This window comes from Bubalus kerabau, chromosome 5 (assembly GCF_029407905.1).
Source record: "Bubalus kerabau isolate K-KA32 ecotype Philippines breed swamp buffalo chromosome 5, PCC_UOA_SB_1v2, whole genome shotgun sequence".
Taxonomy (NCBI): domain Eukaryota; kingdom Metazoa; phylum Chordata; class Mammalia; order Artiodactyla; family Bovidae; genus Bubalus; species Bubalus kerabau.
The window spans coordinates 66732173-66752713 of NC_073628.1; the positions used below are offsets into that span (position 1 = coordinate 66732173).

Consider the following 20541-nt stretch of genomic DNA (forward strand, 5'->3'; position numbering starts at 1 on the left):
AGACTGACCTTTGTTGGCAAAGTAATGTCTCTGCTTTTGAATATACTATCTAGATTGGTCATAACTTTCTTCCAAGGAGTAGGCGTCTTTTAATTTCCTGGCTACAATCACCATCTGCAGTGATTTTGGAGCCCAGAAAAATAAAGTCAGCCACTGTTTCCACTGTTTCCCCATCTATTTGCCATGAAGTGATGGGACCGGATGCCATGATCTTCGTTTTCTGAATGTTGAGCTTTAAGCCAACTTTTTCACTCTCCACTTTCACTCTCATCAAGAGGCTCTTTAGTTCTTCTTCGCTTTCTGCCATAAGGGTGGTGTCATCTACATATATGAGATGACTGATATTTCTCCTGGCAATCTTGATTCCAGCTTGTGCTTCCTCCAGCCCAATAGAATGGGAAAGACTAGAGATCTCTTCAAGAAAATTAGAGATACCAAGGGAACATTTCATGCAAAGATGGGCTCGATAAAGGACAGAAATTGTAGGGACCTAACAAAAGCAGAAGATATTAAGAAGAGGTGGCAAGAATACACAGAAGAACTGTATAAAAAAGATCTTCACAACCCAGATAATCATGATGGTGTGATCACTCACCTAGAGCCAGACATCCTGGAATGTGAAGTCAAGTGGGCCTTAGGAAGCATCACTATGAACAAAGGTAGTGGAGGTGATGGAATTCCAGTTGAGCTATTTCAAATCCTGAGAGATGACTCTGTGAACGTGCTCCACTCAATATGCCAGCAAATTTGGAAAACTCAGGAGTGGCCACAGGACTGGAAAAGGTCAGTTTTCATTCCAATCCCAAAGAAAGGCAGTGCCAAAGAATGCTCAAACTACTTCGCAATTGCACTCATTTCACATGCTAGTAAGGTAATGCTTAAAATTCTCCAAGCCAGTCTTCAGCAATACGTGAACTGTGAACTTCCAGATATTGAAGCTGGATTTAGAAAAGGCAGAGGAACCAGAGATCAAATTGCCAACATCCGCTGGATCATGGAAAAAGCAAGAGAGTTCCTGAAAAACATCTATTTCTGCTTTATTGACTATGCCAAAGCCCTTGACTGTGTGGATCACAATAAACTGTGGAAAATTCTTCAAGAGATGGGAATACCAGACCACTTGACCTGCCTCTTGAGAAACCTGTATGCAGGTCAGGAAGCAACAGTTAGAACTGGACATGGAACAACAGACTGGTTCCAAATAGGGACAGGAGTATGTCAAGGCTGTATATTGTCACCCTGCTTATTTAATTTATATGCAGAGCACATAATGAGAAACGTTGGGCTGGAGGAAGCCCAAGCTGGAATCAAGAATATCACTTAAGCTCACCCAACTCTGTTCCCTATGGTTACGGTTTGCCCCACGTTTCTCAGATGTCTTATAGCCTGCATTAGCTATGCATTTCCCTCCACCAGGAAACCACACTGGGGAAAATTGTTGGCAAAGACACTGCCTCCCATACCAGGATTTCTCTGAGCTCCACTGCCATTGGCAAAGTGAAGGGGTTCTTATTGCCAACTGGGTAACAAGAGATTCAGTTCTAAAATCCTGTCTTAGTGTTTGCTTTCATAGACCATACATGGCAGCATTGCTTGCAATAAGTTAGGACTCTTGGGCGCAAATTATGTGATGAAGCTTAGCATGCAGGATATTTACTACGTAAAGCTCTGGGGAGAAGAGGGATTGGGAGATGAGGCAGCCACTGACCTGGCTCAGAATCAACAGTGCCTTCCAGAATGGTTTTATTCCCATGGTGACTATGGCTCTCTGATGACCGAATGAACTGTCCTAAGTCAAAGCAACAGGTACCCTGAAAAACGGCATGAAATAAACCACACAGAAAGAACAGGGTACATCATGCCTGATCCTTTCCCTTTTTTAAACCATTTTTTTGAAGCTTCTCGTAACCATCAAAGGTAACAAGTGAAGAGTGTGCTATTTTTTGTATAATTACTAATTCATGATTTCATATATATAAGATCCATTTCAGACCTTTCCAGTCATTTCTAGCAATACTTAAACTGTTCCACAAACTCGCCCATAAGAACTGCTCTCATTGCTTCCACTGTCTCTTTGCTTTGACCTCTATGATCTTTGACAGCTTTCTTGCTTTTAAGCACAAGATATCACAGCTTTATTTAACATTTTTTTTTTCCACTCAGGCCTGGAATCAATGTTTCCCAAGGAGCAAAATAAAGTTCCAACACCAGAATCAAAGCCCCAGAGGTGGTCTTTGCTACTCATTTCTTGCTGCTTCTGGAACTTCTCAGTGGACAGGTACTTACATAATATGTATATTTTTAAAAGATAAATAAATATAGGTAGGTGTCGTCAGCTCAGGCTGCGGTAACAAATAGCATAGGCTAGATGGTTTAAACAACATTTATTTCTCAGTTCTGGAGAATGGGAAGCCCAAGATCAAGGTGCCAGCAGATCTGGTGTCTGGTGCAAGCCCACCTCCTGGCTTGTCAGTGGCCACCATGTTTCATCATCACATGAAAGGGGACGATGTCATTTCTTTCCTGTCTCTTCTTATGAGGGCTCCCTCTTAGGATCTACTGACCTTCCCTGAGCTCCATCTTTAAATATAACACACTGGAGATTAGAGTTTCAACATGAATTTGGGGATGGGTGGTGGGTAACAAATATTCAGCCCATAATTGAAGTATTTTTTAGCAAAAAAAAAAAAAATGTATATCCAAAATGATTTTTCTATTTCAAATGTTGGTTACAGTGTGTTAATTTATCTGTTTTTATACTTTTCTTCCCATAATTTCTTATATCAAAAATCTTGGTGACTTGATGTTAGCATAATTGCTTATTTGATATATCCTATAACCTACACAGGCAGTAATTTCAAAATAACAATGGCAATATCATTAACAATAAAGCTATTGATTGCGGCTTGAAATTTTCTTGTGGTGGTTTTTATCCTGAAGATGTATCTCTCTAGTGATGGACAGTAAACATACTGCATTTTAAAGTTATTTGAAGTAATTCTCTGTGTGTTTATGTCAACAATTTGTTACAGAATGAGATTCTTTTATTTTCATTTTTAGAAAGTGCTTAGCTTTGTATTTCTGAAATAATTATACATATGGCTTATGTGACAAATAGATTCAAGGATTAGACCTGATAGAGTGCCTGGAGCACTATGGATGGAGGTTGCTGACATTGTACAGGAGGCAGTGATCAAGACCATCCCCAAGAAAAAGAAATGCAAAAAGGCAAAATGGTTGTCTGAGGAGGCCTTACAAATAGCTGAGAAAAGAAGAAAAGTGAAAGGCAAAGGAGAAAAGGAAAGATATACTCACCTGAATGCATATTTCCAAAGAATAGCAAGGAGAGATAAGAAAGGCTTCCTCAATGATCAATGCAAAGAAATACAGGAAAACAATAGAATGGGAAAGACTAAAAGTCTCTTCAAGAAAATTAGAGATACCAAAGGGAACATTTCGTGCAAAGATGGGCACAATAAAGGAAGAAGTGATATGGATATAACAGAAGCAGAAGATATTAAGAAGAGGTGGCAAGAATACACAGAAGAACTATACAAAAAAGATCTTCATGACCCAGATAACCACGATGGCATGATCACTCACCTAGAACCAGACATACTGGAATGCGAAGTCAAGTGGGCCTTAAGAAGCATCACTACGAACAAAGCTAGTGGAGAAGATGGAATTCCAGCTGAGCTATTTCAAATCCTAAAAGATGATGCTGTGAAAGTGCTACACTCAATATGCCAGCAAATATGGAAAACTAAGCAGTGGCCCCAGGACTGGAAAAGGTCAGTTTTCATTCCAATCCCAAAGAAAGGCAATGCGAGAGAATGTTCAACCTACTGCACAATTGCACTCATTTCTCATGCCAGCAAAGTCATGCTCAAAATCTTCCAAGCTAGGCTTCAATAGTACGTGAACCAAGAATTTCCAGATGTACAAGCTGAATTTAGAAAAGGCAGAGGAACCAGAGATTAAATTGCCAACACCCACTGGATCATAGAAAAGCAAGAGAATTCCTGAAAAACATCTACTTCTGCTTCATTGACTATGCTAAATCTTTTGACTGTGTGGATCACAACAAACTGTGGAAAATTCTTAAAGAGATGGGAATACCAGACCACCTGACCTGCGTCCTGAGAAACCTATATGCAGGTCAAGAAGCAACAGCTGGAACTGAACATGAAACAGCAGCCTGGTTTAAAATTGGGAAAAGAGTGTATCAATTCTGTATATTGTTGCCTTGTTTATTTATTTTATATGCAGAGAACATCATGCAAAATGCCAGGCTGAATGAATCACAAGTTGGAATCGAGATTGCCAGGAGAAATATCAGTAAACTCAGATATGCAGATGACACCACTCTTATGGAAGAAAGCAATGAGGAACTAAAGAGCCTCTTGATGAAGGTGAAAGAGGAGAGTGAAAAAGCTGGCTTAAAACTCATTTAAAACACTTAAAACATTTTTAAAACATTAAAAAAACTAAGATCAAGGCATCAAGTCCCATCACTTCACAGCATATAGATGATAAAATAATGGAAACAGTGACAGAATATAGTTTATTTTCTTGGGCTCCAAAATTGCTGCAGATGATGACTGTAGTCATGAAATTAAAGACACTTGCTCCTTGGAAGAAAAGCTATGACAAACCTACACAATATACTAAAAAGCAGAGATATTACTCTGGCAACCAAGGTCCATCTAATCAAAGCTATGGTTTTCCAGTAGTCATTCATGTATGGATGTGAGCTGGACCATAAAGAAGGCTGAGCTTTGAAGAACTGATGTTTTTGAACTGTCATGCTGTAGAAGACTCTTGAGAGTCCCTTGGACTGCAAGGAGATGAAACCAGTCAATCCTAAAGGAAATCAACTCTGAATATTCATTGGAAGGACTGATGCTGAAACTGAAGCTTCCATACTTTGGCCATTTGAAGCGAAGAGCTGACTAATTGGAAAAGACCCTGATGCTGGGAAAGATTGAAGGCAGGAGGAGAAGGGGACTACACAGGAAGAGGCATTGGATGGCATCACCGACTCAATGAACTCAATGAGTTTGAGCAAGTTCCAGAAGATGGTGAAGGACAGGGAGCCTGGCGTGCTGCAGTCCATGGGGCCACAGTCGAACAACAACAAAGGCTTTTGCAGGGTTCTCAAGTTTGTATATATACAGACATTCAGTTGCTATTTCTGGTTCTTGCCCCACAGTAACCATTTTTAAATAGCTTTTGGTTTGTCTTTATATTGCTTCACGAGAGTAAATTTATATCTTTATTCCTGATTTGAAAGCATTTTTTTAAATTTGAAAAGTAGAAGGACTTTCACACACAGTCATGTAGTTGTATGTCCTGGTTCTGTAGTGAGACAGCTGTACCATACAGGAGATTGCTTCCTTTTGTGCTAATAGAGACTCAGAGCATAGGACTTCTAGTTAGAAAAATCAATTATTACAAATCTTCAAGGAGACATACTGGAATATTTTAATAAAAATAGAATATGATCTCATTAACATAGTGCTTTTCAGAATATATAGCAATTTCACTATGAATTAATTAATTGATTTTCACAATAATCTTTTGACTTTATCTCCATTTTACAAGTCAGAAATTGAAGCCTAGGGACAGAAATGCTTTGTTCAAGGACTTGCATTTACTTGTCAGCTAATTACTGATGGAGATTAGGGAAGAATTCAAGCTATCTGCCTCCAGCTCCACGTTGTAATGACGCTGCTTCTCAAATTACTTGCAAATACACATGAAACCCTTGTGTCTTAAGCCATGTCTTCTGGAGTTGTTTACATCACTCCAAGTAAATTTTTGAAGTAGGAAAACTTCTACTCCCTTTTTGAAGATTCACAGAACAAAATAACATTAAATCAAGTCTTTGAAAATTTCTGCACTTTTTAAAATCCGTGTAATGTTGTATTTTAAATGCTTCCAATTTTATAGACCATAGAACACCCCCCAAGCCCCCTGACTCTGGACTAAGCCTGAAAGGTGTCAAAACTGTAAGGCTTGTTAAAGTGTGGGTGAATGAATTTCATGGCAGCTTCAATAAGCAACTATTTTTTTGACATAGACCATGCTTGAGAGTTACATTTGGTTTAGATGGATGTCTATAATGTGTCATGTCAGAAGCCAAATTTTGAACATCAACTGTGTTGTAATTTGATCCAGTCAATTCTTTAGCAACTTAATCAGGCCCCATTTTTTTTTTTTTTTCTTTTAAAGACATTTACTGGTAATGTTTTCCTCATAGAAAACTTCACCCATATTTAGTTAACAGACTAACAGGAGAATCTACAGCAGCTGAGAGGTGCTTCTGTGTGTTCCTAGCAACGGGGAAACCGTGACACAGCAGGGCCTCAGCAGGAACTGTCTGCATTTTCTCATCTGTGATGAGGTAAGTTGATCCTGGAGATAAATGAGTCTGAGATATAAAGAAGGATTTACCCCTGGAAAATATGCTCTGCACTAAAACAGTGGTAAGTGTGGATGTGAGCAGAACAGAACACATGGAAATAGAAAGTCTTGGGTTTTCAGAAAATTTTTGTACAGAGTAATAATGAATACTACAGTTCTTTTAATCCAATTTTCTGTTGATGGGCAGGGCTGTGTTCCCTCCTGGTTGTTTGACCTGAGGCCAAACTATGGTGGAGGTAATGAAGATAATGGGGACCTCCTTCAAAAGGTCTCATGCATGCACTGCGAACTCAGTACCCCAGACCCTGCAGCAGGCTGCTGCCCACCTACACCTTCACTGGAGACTCCTGGACACTCACAGGCAAGTCTGGGTCAGTCTCTTTTGGGGTCACTGCTCCTTTCTCCTGGGTCCTAGTGTGTACAAGGAAATTTGTGCCCATCAAGAGAAAATTGGATTAAAGATTTACTGAGCAAGGCCCCACCCATCAGAACAAGACCCAGTTTCCCTCTCAGTCAGTCTTTCCATCAGGAAGCTTCCATAAGCTTCTTATCCTTATCCTTGACATGACATTGACATTGAAGTCACTCAGTCGTGTCCGACTCTTTGAGACCCCATGGACTGTAGCCTACCAGGCTCCTCTGTCCATGGAATTTTCCAGGCAAGAGTACTGGAGTGGGGTTCCATTTCCTTCTCCAGGATATCTTCCTGACCCAGGGATTGAACCCAGGTCTCCCGCATTGTAGGCAGACGCTTTATCGTATGAGCCACCAGGGAAGTCCTTATCCTTAAGAGGGCCAACAGAACAAAAACCATAATCACAGAAAACTAATCAAACTGATCACATGGACCACAGCCTAGTCTAGTTCAATGAAAAAATGACCATGCTGTGTAGGGCCACCCAAGACAGACGGGTTATGGTGGAGAGTTCTGACAAAACATGGTCCACTGAAGAAGGGAATGGCAAACCACTTCAGTATTCTTGCCTTGAGAACTCCATCAACATTATGAAAAGGCAAAAGGATACTACACTGAAAGATGAACTCCCCAGGTTGGTAGGTGTCCAAATATGCTCCTACATATCAGTGGAGAAATAACTCCAGAAAGATTGAAGAGATGGAGCCAAAGCAAAAATAGCACGCAGTTGTGGATGTGACTGGTGATAGAAGTAAAGTCTGATGCTGTAACGAACAATATTGAATAGGAACCTGGAATGTTAGGTCCATGAATCAAGGCAAATTGGAAGTGGTCAAACAGGAGATAGCAACAGTGAACATCAACATTTTAGGCATCAGTGAGCTAAAATGGACTGGAATGGGTGAATTTGACTCAGATGACCATTATATCTACTACTGTGGGCAAGAATCCCTTTGAAGAAATGGAGTAGCCATCATAGTCAACAAAAGAGTCTGAAATGCAGTACTTGGATGCAATCTCAAAAACGACAGAATGATCTCTCTTCGTTTCCAACGCAAACCATTCAGTATCACAGTAATCCAAGTCTATACCCCAACCAGTAATGCTGAAGAGGCTGAAGTTGAATGGTTCTATGAAGACCTCTGTCCATGGCAAGAATACTGGAGTAGGTTGCCATTTCCTTCTCCAGGGTATCTTCCCAACCCAGGGATCGAACCCAAGTCTCCTGCATTGGCAGGTGGATTCTTTAGCACTGAGCCACCTGGGAAGCCCAGAGAAACACTGGCACCGTTGTAAACTGAAATCACAGATCACCTTACTGTGCAAACCCAAAAACTAAAGAGATTTGATCGGGAGGTGGATACAGACTTCGTCTCTTTAAAACATTCAGAACCCTGATATCCTTTCAATTAGGATGCAGAGAAATACAAAACAAAATAGTTTTTGTAAGCAAACCAGAAAACCACAGTTGTGAGGAAAATTTTCATAGACTGGGATTTCAGGAGCTAAGAGGCAGATCAAGTGTTCTGTTGATTGCAAAGCACGGGGTGGACCGACATCGCCTGGCCAAGCTGTGGAGTGTCCCCAAAATTAGAACTGTAGCGAAAGCATCCAGTGTGTTTTGAGGTAGGATGGTAGTGGTTTAGTCACTAGGTCAGGTCTGACTCTTGTGACCCCATAGACAGTAGCCTACCAGGCTCCTCTGTCAACGGGATTTCCCAGGCAAGAATACCAGAGTGGGTTGCCATTTCCTACTTCGGGGGATCTTCCTGACTCATGGATCAAACCTGCATCTCCTGCATTGGCAGGCAGGTTCTTTACTTCTGACCCACTAGGGAAGCCCTTTTTATCGGATATCACACACCAAAGTGGAGAATAGACATGGAAAGTTAGGAAGGGCAAAGTCTAAGGATTTAGGAAAATGATTTTAATCGACACAATATTTATAAAATTATTAAAGAATTTAATTTTGGAATGAAGATACTGGGAAATTCAGGTTGAATAATTAAAACTGATTATTTTCAACTCACTTTCCATACTTATTGGAAATTCACAATGAAACTTATATGCATATATTTTAAAAGTCATTCTAGAAACCAAGTCTCCATTTCAATGTTAGATTTTGGAAAAAGAACAGCAAATTAAATCCAAAGATATAAAGGGAGGAAAATAATATGATACCAAAGAGATTAAACAGAGCAAACACACAGTCAAAAAAAGATTATTAGTAAAGTGAAGTTTGCTAAATTAAAAAGATGAATAAAATTGCTGAACCCTTAGCACATGTGTGTAATGCTGAAAGACAGACAATCTCCTTTCACATCAGATACAAAGCTAGCATGATGTCACTACCTTGTCTCCTGAAAGTGGAGGCCCCGAGGAACACATTAGGAAAAAGAAAACACTTTAATGCTAGCACAGTAAGAAACTGGCATTCTCTGCATAAGATATAATCATGAACTGAAAGTGAAAGTGTTAGTGTCTCAGTCATTTCTGACTCTTTGGGACACCTTGGACTATATAGCCCACCAGGCTCCTCTGTCCATGGAATTCTCCAGGCAAGAATACTGGAGTGGGTTACCATGCCCTTCTCCAGGGGATCTTCCCAACCTAGGGATAAAACCTGAGTCTCCTGCATTGCTGGAGGATTCTTTAGCATCTGAGCCACCAGAGAAGTCCAAGATATAATCATTTATACAGAAAATTCAAAGTTTTACACATAAATAGTATCAACAAAAGAGAGAATTTAGCAAGTTTGCTGATTATAGCCAATGTGCAGAAATTGTTGTATTTGGATACACTAGTAACACAGTTAGAAATTAAACTTTAAGAACAAGATACTATTTAAGAAAACATAAAAATGCCAAATTCCTAATTCTAGGTGCAAGAACTCTATGTAGAACATTTTAAAACATGTTCTACAAGAATTCTATGTAAAACATTGTAAAACATTTTCAAAACAATTCGATATATTGAATTCATGGATTGTAAGAAAATTCATCCTTGTAAAGGTGGCAATTTTAAGAAGATTGATACCCTTCAGTAAAAATCCCAGTAGATATTTGTTGTTTGGGGGGTTTGGTTTGTTAATGTGTGTGTGTGTGAAAAAGCGGTTTTTGCTTCAAAGTTGGTAGCCAGTTTTGTTACAAGTCTCATGTATTATCCCAGTTTTTAAATCCCGAGCACTGCATCAACTGCACCCGGTGGGTCCGAGGGCCCATTCATCGCAGAAGGCACTGGCACCCCGCTCCAGTACTCTTGCCTGGAAAATCCCATGGACAGAGGAGCCTGGTGGGCTGCAGCCCATGGGGTCGCGAAGAGTGGGACACGACTGAGCAACTTCACTTTCACTTTCATGCATTGGAGAAAGAAATAGCAACCCACTCCAGTGCTCTTGCCGGGAGAATCCCAGGGACGGGGGAGCCTGGTGGGCTGCCGTCTCTGGGGTCGCACAGAGTTGGACACGACTGACACGACTTGGCAGCAGGACCCATTCACGTGTTCCCAGGTCTCTGTGTGCCAGGCACTACATGTTATCACTGTGGTACCAAGGTGCGCTTCTGCCTTGTTCTAACGATTCATGGATGGTTTCATTCTTTTCCAAATTAAAACAAATCCATGCATGTGTTGTTAAATAGTTTTGCTTTAAAATTTATATAGGTCTACGATGGAAAATTGTGCTTATCAATTTTATGAAACTAATAAGCTAAAACAAATGCATCATATTTTAGCTAAAATTTGTTCCCTTACATACGAAGAGTCATTGTTCTACTCTTTTCATTGGTGGCTGCCACAGGAAGAACTGAAAAAATGGCTTCTACCCATGTTCAAAAAGCAGACAGACCAAGAATCTCCTGCTTTGTCTGGTAGGTACTGATTTTATACTGTATCTGTCTGCCCTCTAGTGGTTGTAGAGCAAAGTCCAAGGAAAAGTTCTGTAGGTCAGAATAAGGTGATTAATTTTTGAGAAACATTATTATTTTAATTTAGCCTGACTTTCTGTGTAATGTATTATACATTTAGAAATCTGGGACAGATCAATAGTTTAGACATCGGCACACACTTGTTCAGAGCTCTTAAAGATAGTGTTGTCAGGTACACAAGATTTTTGTTATTGTTTAGTCGCTAACTCATGTCCGACGCTTTTGTGACCCCGACTCTTTTGTGACCTGGTGAATTGTAGCCCACCAGGCTCCTTTGTCTATGGGATTTCCCAGGCAAGAATACTGGGAAGAAGAATACTGGGAGAAGAATCCATTTCCTTCTCCAGCGGATCTTCCCAACCAAGGGATCAAACCCATGTCTCCTGCATTGGCAGGTGGATTCTTTACCACTGAGCTACCTTTTAGCTAAATCCTAAAAGACTCATGTCAAAATAATTTATATGTTGACAAAGATAATAAAAATGACAATGGAACCAAATCAAAGTGATAATTATAGATAAATTGTTCGAGCTCTTACACATTGTGCTAAGCCCTTTGCATATATTATTTGATTTTATCTGCACGGCAGTCAGGTAGCAGGTCACCATTGTACAGAGGGAAACTTGGGCTTAATGTGACTAAGATCAAGTATGTGATATCACTCATACGTGGAATCTAAAAAATAAAACCAGCTGGTGAATATAACAAAAAGGAAGCAGACTCACAGGAGGGGGAAGGAAATGGGGCAAGATAGGGATAGGTGGTTAAGAGGCACAAACTGCTGTGTATAAATCAAATAACAAGGATGTATTGTATAATACAGGGAATATAGGCAGTATTTTAGAACTATAAATGGAATGTACCCTTTAAAATTGTGATACACTATGCTGTACACCTGTAATTTATAATATTGCACATGAACTATATCTCAATTTTAAAAGTTAAAAGAGGTCAAATATAAATAATAATAATAATAGCTAACAAGACTGTTGAGAGTCCCTTGGACTGCAAGGAGATCCCACCAGTCCATCCTTAAGCAAATCAGTCCTGAATGTTCATTGGAAGGACTGATGTTGAAGCTGAAACTGCAATACTTTGGCCACCTGATGTGAAGAACTAACTCATTGGAAAAGACACTGATGCTGGGAAAGATTGAAGGCGGGAGGAGAAGGGGACGACAGAGGATGAGATGGTTGGATGGCATCACCGACTCGAAGGACATGAGTTTGAGTAAACTCCAGGAGTTGGTGATGGATAGGGAAGCCTGGTGTGCTGCAGTTCATGGGGCTGCAAAGAGTCTGACATGACTGAGCAACTGAACTGAAATGAACTGAATAGCTAACATCTTTCAAATAATGTTTAAGTACCCCAAACCCTGTTAAGCGATTAGTAGGTCTGTATTCAGCGGAAGAGACTCAGCGCTCACCTAGGAGGGCTCCCACCTCCAAGGTCCACCCTGATGCCAGACCACTAGCCTCAGATCAGATCAGATCAGATCAGTCGCTCAGTTGTGTCCGACTCTTTGCGACCCCATGAATCGCAGCATGCCAGGCCTCCCTGTCCATCACCAATGCCGGAGTTCACTGAGACTCATGTCCATCGAGTCAGTGATGCCATCCAGCCATCTCATCCTCTGTTGTCCCCTTCTCCTCCTGCCCCCAGTCCCTCCCAGCATCAGGGTCTTTTCCAATGAGTCAACTCTTTGCATGAGGTGGCCAAAGTACTGGAGTTTCAGCTTTAGTATCATTCCTTCCAAAGAAATCCCAGGGCTGATCTCCTTCAGAATGGACTGGTTGGATCTCCTTGCAGTCCAAGGGACTCTCAAGAGTCTTCTCCAACACCACAGTTCAAAAGCATCAATTCTTCAGTGCTCAGCTTTCTTCACAGTCCTACTCTCACATCCATACATGACCACAGGAAAAACCATAGCCTTGACTAGACGAACCTTTGTTGGCAAAGTAATGTCTCTGCTTTTGAATATGCTATCTAGGCTGGTCATAACTTTCCTTCCAAGGAGTAAGCGTCTTTTAATTTCATGGCTGCAGTCACCATCTGCAGTGATTTTTCAGCCCAGAAACATAAAGTCTGACACTGTTTCCACTGTTTCCCCATCTATTTCCCATGAAGTGGTGGGACCGGATGCCATGATCTTCGTTTTCTGAATGTTGAGCTTTAAGCCAACTTTTTCACTCTCGACTTTCACTTTCATCAAGAGGCTTTTGAGTTCCTCTTCACTTTCTGCCATAAGGGTGGTGTCATCAGCATATCTGAGGTTATTGATATTTCTCCTGGCAATCTTGATTCCAGCTTGTGTTTCTTCCAGTCCAGCATTTCTCATGATGTACTCTGCATATAAGTTAAATAAACGGTGACAATATACAGCCTTGACGAACTCCTTTTCCTATTTGGAACCAGTCTGTTGTTCCATGTCCAGTTCTAACTGTTGCTTCCTGACCTGCATACAAATTTCTCAAGAGGCAGGTCAGGTGTTCTGATATTCCCATCTCTTTCAGAATTTTCCATAGTTTATTGTGATCCACACAGTCAAAGGCTTTGGCATAGTCAATAAAGCAGAAATAAATGTTTTTCTGGAACTCTCTTGCTTTTTCCATGATCCAGCGGATGTTGGCAATTTGATCTCTGGTTCCTCTGCCTCTTCTAAAACCTGGAAGTTCACGGTTCACATATTGCTGAAGCCTGGCTTGGAGAATTTTGAGCATTACTTTGCTAGCATGTGAGATGAGTGCAATTCTGTGGTAGTTTGAGCATTCTTTGGCATTGCCTTTCTTTGGGATTGGAATGAAAACTGACCTTTTCCAGTCCTGTGGCCACTGCTGAATTTTCCAAATTTTCTGGCATATTGAGTGCAGCACTTTCACAGCATCATCTTTCAGGATTTGGAATAGCTCAACTGGAATTCCATCACCTCCACTAGTTCCACCTCCTTTGTTTGTAGTGATGCTTCCTAAGGCCCATTTGACTTCACAAAGTCCGGACAGCAGACTCAGTCTGCTGCAGGAGACCTCCAGCTCCAACACCTCGCCTCTCAGCAGAGGTGGCCGAGCTGCAGGAACAGGGTGTCTTGCTCCTGGTCCAGTTTCTGCCTCTGGTGGACAGCAGAGGACTCATGCCAGAGCCCTAGGTGCCAGGGGAGCAGTCGGGGGAGAGGGGAGGTCAGCTTTCCGGCTGCTTTCCGGCCTCAGTGGACCAGCAAGGAGCAGAGGCAACAGGTGGGGTGGATGCAGGGAACCGACCGCATCACCCACGATGTCCTGTCTGTCCAGGCCCCGCAGAGCTCTGGTATTTGTGCTTCTGTATTTTGTAGATGAAGGGGAGAGGCCCCGCAGCTGAAATGATAGCCTGGAGGGTCAGGAGAGTAAACGGTCCCTCCTTTCTTCCAGAGCACGGGCCTGTCCCACGCTTCCTGATGTGACCGCGCGAGTTAGCGTGCGTTCTAGGTTAGAATAATGTGGGAATGGTGCCCCCCAGTGGACATGTTTCTCTTCATCCTTTTCTCAGGAAGAAACCCACAGATTCAAAGAGAAGTGCATTGAAGATGCTGCTCTCCTGTTCCTTCCTTGGGTGAGTTGGCTGCCAGGCTTAGGATAAATAGACAGAAAAAAAAATGCAGCTCTTCTGCTTGGGGTCTTGCAGGAAAAACAAGTGTGTTCACTTGCAAGCTTGCCAGGCAGATGGAGCTTGCGGTGTTGCTGGCTCAGTTGGCATTTTTGTAGGAATCAAGGGGTTGTCATCTAGAGGGAATCAGAGGCGGTGGGGTGGTAGTGAGGGAAGTGGCAGAGTGGCAGATACCATTCCCCTCGGTCCAGCCAGGCTCACCTGGGCTCACCTGCACTCCATGTGCTCCGTGGACGTGGTTCTCAGCTTCACAGGGCGGTGTGGATCCACAGCAGGCCAGTGTGACCTCTCATCTCAGGAATAAGGACCCTGACAGAGGGCCCATCAGGACTGAAAACAGAACTGCAGTATTTTGTGGCAACCTTTGCGGCAGTCATTTCTTGACTGTGCCTTAAGAAAATGCCCTTGACTCATGTGGATATTCCTGGGCAGCGAGCGAGAGGTGGGGATCCTGATTCTTGTCTCTTTTGAGGCACAGTTGTTCGTGTGTGTGTGTGTGTATGTGTTTGTATATATATGTCTGTATGTGTGTATATATATATATATATGTTTGTATATACACATATTTTTGCAAGTCTAGTTGAAAGCATTGGCCTTTGTCCTCATCCAAGATTACATTGGAAGCATTTGGGAGCTTCTTAAAACTTCATAAGCTAATGCTACATCCGTGGTGGCTGTAATTTAATGAATCATAATAGAAAGAAAGAAAAGAAAGTGAAGTTGCTCAGCTGTGTCCAACTCTTTGCAACCCTATGGACTGTAGCCCACCGGGCTCCTCTGTCCACGGGGGTTCTCCTGGCAAGAATACTGGAGTGGACTCCCATTTCCTTCTCCAGGATATCTTCCCAACCCACAGATCGAACCCAAGTCTCCTACATTGCAGGCAGACTCTCTACCCTCTGAATCACCAGGGAAACCGGAGTGGGGCTCAAAAATGCACATTTTGAAAATTCTCTGGCATGAGGGTGAGCTCACCCTCACTGTGAATCATTAGCTTAAAATGGGTAGTACTGTGATATCTTCACAAGGAACTGAAGTCAGACTCGGAGTTGCAATGACAACATAAATAAGATTAAGTCACGAGTTAGTGAAGTCAGTTTCCTGAATTAGAAATAGGTCGTTTGGATTTTGGACCTGGAGATTTAAAAGTGTCAGAATCAAGGATGTAATATTTGTAGGGAAATTATTTCTTGCCTTTGATAGATACCTGCCATTTTTTAAAAGGGCATGCCTATTAAAGAGCTAAAGTGCCCTCTAGTGGCTCAACTCTAAATTACATTTTAGTGAAAAGATTTATGTGTAAAGGGCGAGGGGAAAGAATTCTTTGGAGTCCAGGGTTTTTCATTCACAATATTAGAAGCTGTAATTTGAAAATGAGATGGGGATGCCATGAGATGCATCTTATATCTGAAATTTCCTGCCAAAATTGGTGTTAAATTATTTCCACTCTCAAACTTAAGGTGCATTAGGGGTGTGTCTCACCTCTGGAGGTCCATGTTTCATTTATTGTAATCTGGGCTGGCCTCCTTAGACTCACTTCCCACTGAAAGGCACCAGGATTATATCTTCTGAGTTGACACAGAAGAACAGTCACATATTTTTGGAAGTCTTTATTTGTTGATCATGAGGATCATGCATTAATTTAGCCAACAAATACTAATCCAGGAGCTCTTTTGTGCCAGCGCCGCCCTGGTCCTTGGGATTCCAGAGGTCCACTAGACACAAGAGCCTCTGTCCTCAGGGATGTGTGTGAGGTGTGTGTCGAGAGAAGACCAACAAGACCCAAGTCACACCCCGCCCAGGTCACAATCACTCCTCTATAGTAAATGCCATCCGTGCAAACCATCTGAAGTGGTTTGAGGGGCATAAATGTGGGGGTGCTTTAGGATCTGGTGGACGGGCCGGCAGCAGGATCATCAGGGAGAGGCTGAGGTGCCGTTGGAGAGGAGCTATGAAGGAAGTCAGCTGAGTGGAAAATAGGGAAAGAACAACCCACACGGAAAGAGCAGAAGGGGAAGCGTTGAGTGTGTTTCCGGGGAGAGGACAGAAAGCAGAAAAGCCTACGGGCAGCGAGGAATGGGACGAATGGAACAAGAGGAGGCCGCTGCCAGCCGGCCTTGTCTGCGGTGCTTGTTCCAAGCTAATGAGCCGACCATTGAAGGTTTTAATGAGCGAGATGCAGAGTGAGTCAGCCAGATTTGCATATGTCAGTTCTGTGCTATGGGGAGTATTGATTGAATGAGGCAAGAGGAGAAACCCATCAGCTAGGAAGCAATAGTAACCGCCCAGGCAAGAGACTGTTTGAACTCAGGTGGTAGACTTTCAGATGCAGAAAAGTGGACAGGTTTAAGTGCACAGGTGTTTGGGGGAGAAATAGGCAGGTCTTGTTAATGACTTAGATGTGAGGGCTGAGGGAAGGAGGACAGAGGATGACTCTGCAGTATTTGTCTAGAGTCACTGGGTGGAAGGAAGCATAGTTTATTGCAATACCTAACCCAGAAGCAGAAGTTGGGGTGAAGTGGGAAAGCTTCTTTTGGGCTTGTGACCTTAGAGATGCACGTGGCATATTTGCTAGCATGTCAAGAAGAAGTTGGCTCTAAGAATTCAGAGCTCTGGACAGAATTAGGAACCAGGGCTGTACATCTGGCACTCATAATCTAGTCATTCAGTTCAGTTCAGTTCAGTCACTCAGTTATAGCCGAGTCTTTGTGACCCCATGGACTGCAGCACGCCAGGCCTCCCTGTCCATCACCAACTCCAGGAGTCCACCTAAACCCATGTTCATCGAGTTGGTGATGCCATCCAACCATCTCATCCTCTGTTGTTCCCTTCTCCTCCTGCCCTCAATCTTTCCCAGCATCAGGTTTTTTTTTTTTTTTTCAAATGAGTCAGTTCTTCGCATCAGGTGGCCCAAGTATTGAAGTTTCAGCTTCAACATCAGTCCTTCCAATGAACACCCAGGACTGATCTCCTTTAGGATGGACTGGTGGGATCTCCTTGCAGTCCAAGGGACTCTCAAGAGTCTTCTCCAACACCACAGTTCAAAAGCATCAATTCTTTGGCACTCAGCTTTCTTTATAGTCCAACTCTCACATCCATACATAGCCACTGGAAAAACCATAGCCTTGACTAGACGGACCTTTGTTGGCAAAGTGATGTCTCTGCTTTTTAATATGCTGTCTAGGTTGGTCACAACTTTCCTTCCAAGGAGTAGGAGTAAGCGTCTTTTAATTTCATGGCTGCAGTCACCATCTGCAGTGATTTTGGAGCCCTAAAAATAGCCCAGATCTAGTCATAGGCATTATTTAAAGCCATGGAAATGAATGAAATTATCAAGTAATACGTTAGAAAAACAGAAAGTGAACTGAAAGTGGGGAAGTCTAAACATTCTAAGGTCAGGTGGCTGCAGTGAAGTCATCAGAGCCAGCTGAGGTGAGACATGAGAAAAGCAAAAGAGCAGGGAATAAAGGGGAGTGTTTCAAGGTGTGAGTGGCAAAGTAGGTGAAATACTGTCAAGTGTAAAGTAAGCGAAGAACTATAAAAACGTCTACAGAATTTTGCAACATGGAATTTTTTGAGAGCTTGACAACAACAATTCAGCAAGAACAATGTGAGAGGAAGCCAGATTTATGAAAAATGATTATGCAACATCATCAATAAGAGATGTCAAATAGAAACTTCCAAGTATTGTGCTGTAACAGGGGAGCAAAGAAATGGGTGGCAACTCAACATTCTTCAACTAATTTCTTTCCCCAAATGGGATTACAAAAGGATGTTTTCATAATGGATCAATTGATAAAGACAGCAATAGAAAATTGATGACGTAGTAATGAAGTCTTTGAGAAAATAGCACGGGTTGACAACTAGGTGTGTGTGGACGGGCCAGTCCTTAAATAGGAAGGGGGCACCTTTACATGGGCAGTAGAGACAGCCCATGGGGGCAGGCACAGACTGTGTTCATCTTGAGCTAAGGCCACTTCACCATCTTGAGATCTTGTGCTTTTGAACTACAAGATCACATTTTTTGCCAAAATTTATTTATGCTTTACACATTTGCATAACATAGGGCTAAAAAAAGCTTTCTTTACTCTGTGACTTATCAGATTCTTTGATTTGCTCATTCATATTGTAAATTTCTTAGAAGAGAATTTATAGAATGCAACATTCTCTAAACCCATTTAACCACATAAATATTTTCTCCTGAACTATCCTTTGTATCTTGGAAGAAGGTTTTCAAGGAACATACCTTGGGAGATTCTGAATAATCAAAAGAGCTAGAGTTTCTTTATTAAAATTGATTTTTAAAAGGCATTTTTCTTTATTTTGCTTCTCATAAATCCCATTTTTCTAAGTCACATAAGATGAAGAAAAATTATATGCTAACTATGTGAACAATATGGTAAATATGGTAAAAATGCTGTTTTTAGCCAGTTCCTGACTTCTCAGTAAACTGAACACTAATAATGTAAGTACTGCCATGTATCGAATATTGACATAGTTGGATTAATCTCTACCACATTTGTTACTCTTTTTTATTTGCTGTCTTTGTTCTTTGTTCCTGTTTTTGTCTTCCACTATTTTACTGCCTTTTTTGGTTTTAATTGAGCATTCTATGAGATCCCACTTTTCTCTCCTTTCTTAGCATTTCAGTTATACTTCTTTTTGAACTTTTTTAGTGGCCCTAGAATTCTCAGTATACATTTATAATTCATTCAAGCCCATGTTGGAAAAGCACCACACCACTTCATAGTGTGAGCGCCTTATAGTAACAAAATAACCCTATTTCCTCCCTTCAGTCCTTTGTAGCATTCCTTACTTTCATTTCATTTGTATATAAGCACCCATAAGCACACATGTATATAAAATATATACATCAGCGTATGTAATCAAATACATTGTTGCCATTATTTTAAACATACTGTTGGTTGTTAGATCAATTAAGAATATGAGGAATAAAATTTTTTATCTTCACTGACTCTTTACTGATGTTCTTCCTTTCTTTTGTAGATCCCAGTTTCTGACCTATATTATTTTACTGCCCTCTAAAGACTTTTTTTTTTGACATTTCTTGTAAGACGGGTCTACTTGGCAATAGATTCCCTCAATTTTGGTTTGTCTGTGAAAGTTTTTCTTTCTCTTGCCCTTTTGAAGGATAATTTCAAAGGGTACAGAAATCTCAGCTGGAGGTTTTTTTTTTCTCTAAGAACTCTGAATATTTCACTCCACTTTCTTGTTTGCAAAGTTTCTAAGATGTTGGATGTAATCCTTATCTTTGTTCCTCTGTAGGGAAAGTGTTATTTTTCTCTGGCTTCTTTCAAGATTTTTTCTTTATCTTTGATTTTCTGATAGTTTGAAGGTGATATGCCCACATGTAGATTGTGTTGGCATTTACCCTGATGTTTTCTGAGCTTCCTGGATCTGTGTTTTGGTGTCTGACTTTAATTTGGGGAAATTCTCAGTCACTGTTTTTTTCCATTTTTATGTTCCTTTCTCCCTTCCATCTCCTTCTGGTATTCCCATTACACGTATGTTATGTATTTTGTGACTGTCTTGCAGTCCTTGGATATTCTGTTCTGTTTTCTTCAGTCTTTGTTCTCTTTACTTTTCTCTTTTGGAGGTTTCTAGTGACATGTCCTCCAGCTCATAGAGTCTTTCCTCATCTGTGCATAGCCTACTAACAAGTCTATCTAAGGCATTCTTTATTTCCGTTACAGTGTCTGTTTATCTCTAGCATTTCTTTTCAGTTCTTTCTTAGAGTTTCCACCTCCCTGCTGACATTGCCCATCTGTTCTTGCCTGCTGTCTACTTTGCCCATTTAGAGTCCTTAGCATATTAGTCACAGTTGTCTTAAATTCCTAGTCTCATAGTTCCAACATCCTTGCCATGTCTGGTTCTGATGTGTTCTCCTTCTCTTTAGAATGTAGATTTGTTTATTTGTTTTTTTTTGCCTTTTGGTATGCATTGTTTTTATTTTGATGGTGAGACATAACATACCAGTAAAAAGACTTGCAATAAATTGGCCTTAGTAACATGGTGGTGGGGTGGAAGGGGAAGCATCCTGTAGCCCTGTGATTAGATCTCAGAATAAATGAGCTAATGCCTCTGGGCTGTGTGAGCCTCACAAGTGATCCTGAGTTTTCT

The 20541-nt window shown here is 41.4% G+C and overlaps 1 long non-coding RNA gene and 1 pseudogene across 1 annotated transcript in view; both read left to right on the top strand.

The window, feature by feature from the left end:
• Positions 1-6605, top strand: part of LOC129652832 (uncharacterized) — a 60377-nt gene extending 53772 nt beyond the window's left edge. The window contains exons 3-4 of the long non-coding RNA XR_008714802.1: positions 2164-2278; positions 6263-6605. This is a non-coding gene — a long non-coding RNA (uncharacterized LOC129652832). The remainder of the gene's footprint in view (positions 1-2163; positions 2279-6262) is intronic.
• Positions 6606-6674: 69 nt separating this feature from the next.
• The window catches only part of LOC129654244 (craniofacial development protein 2-like), a 72671-nt pseudogene continuing 58804 nt past the window's right edge, over positions 6675-20541 (top strand).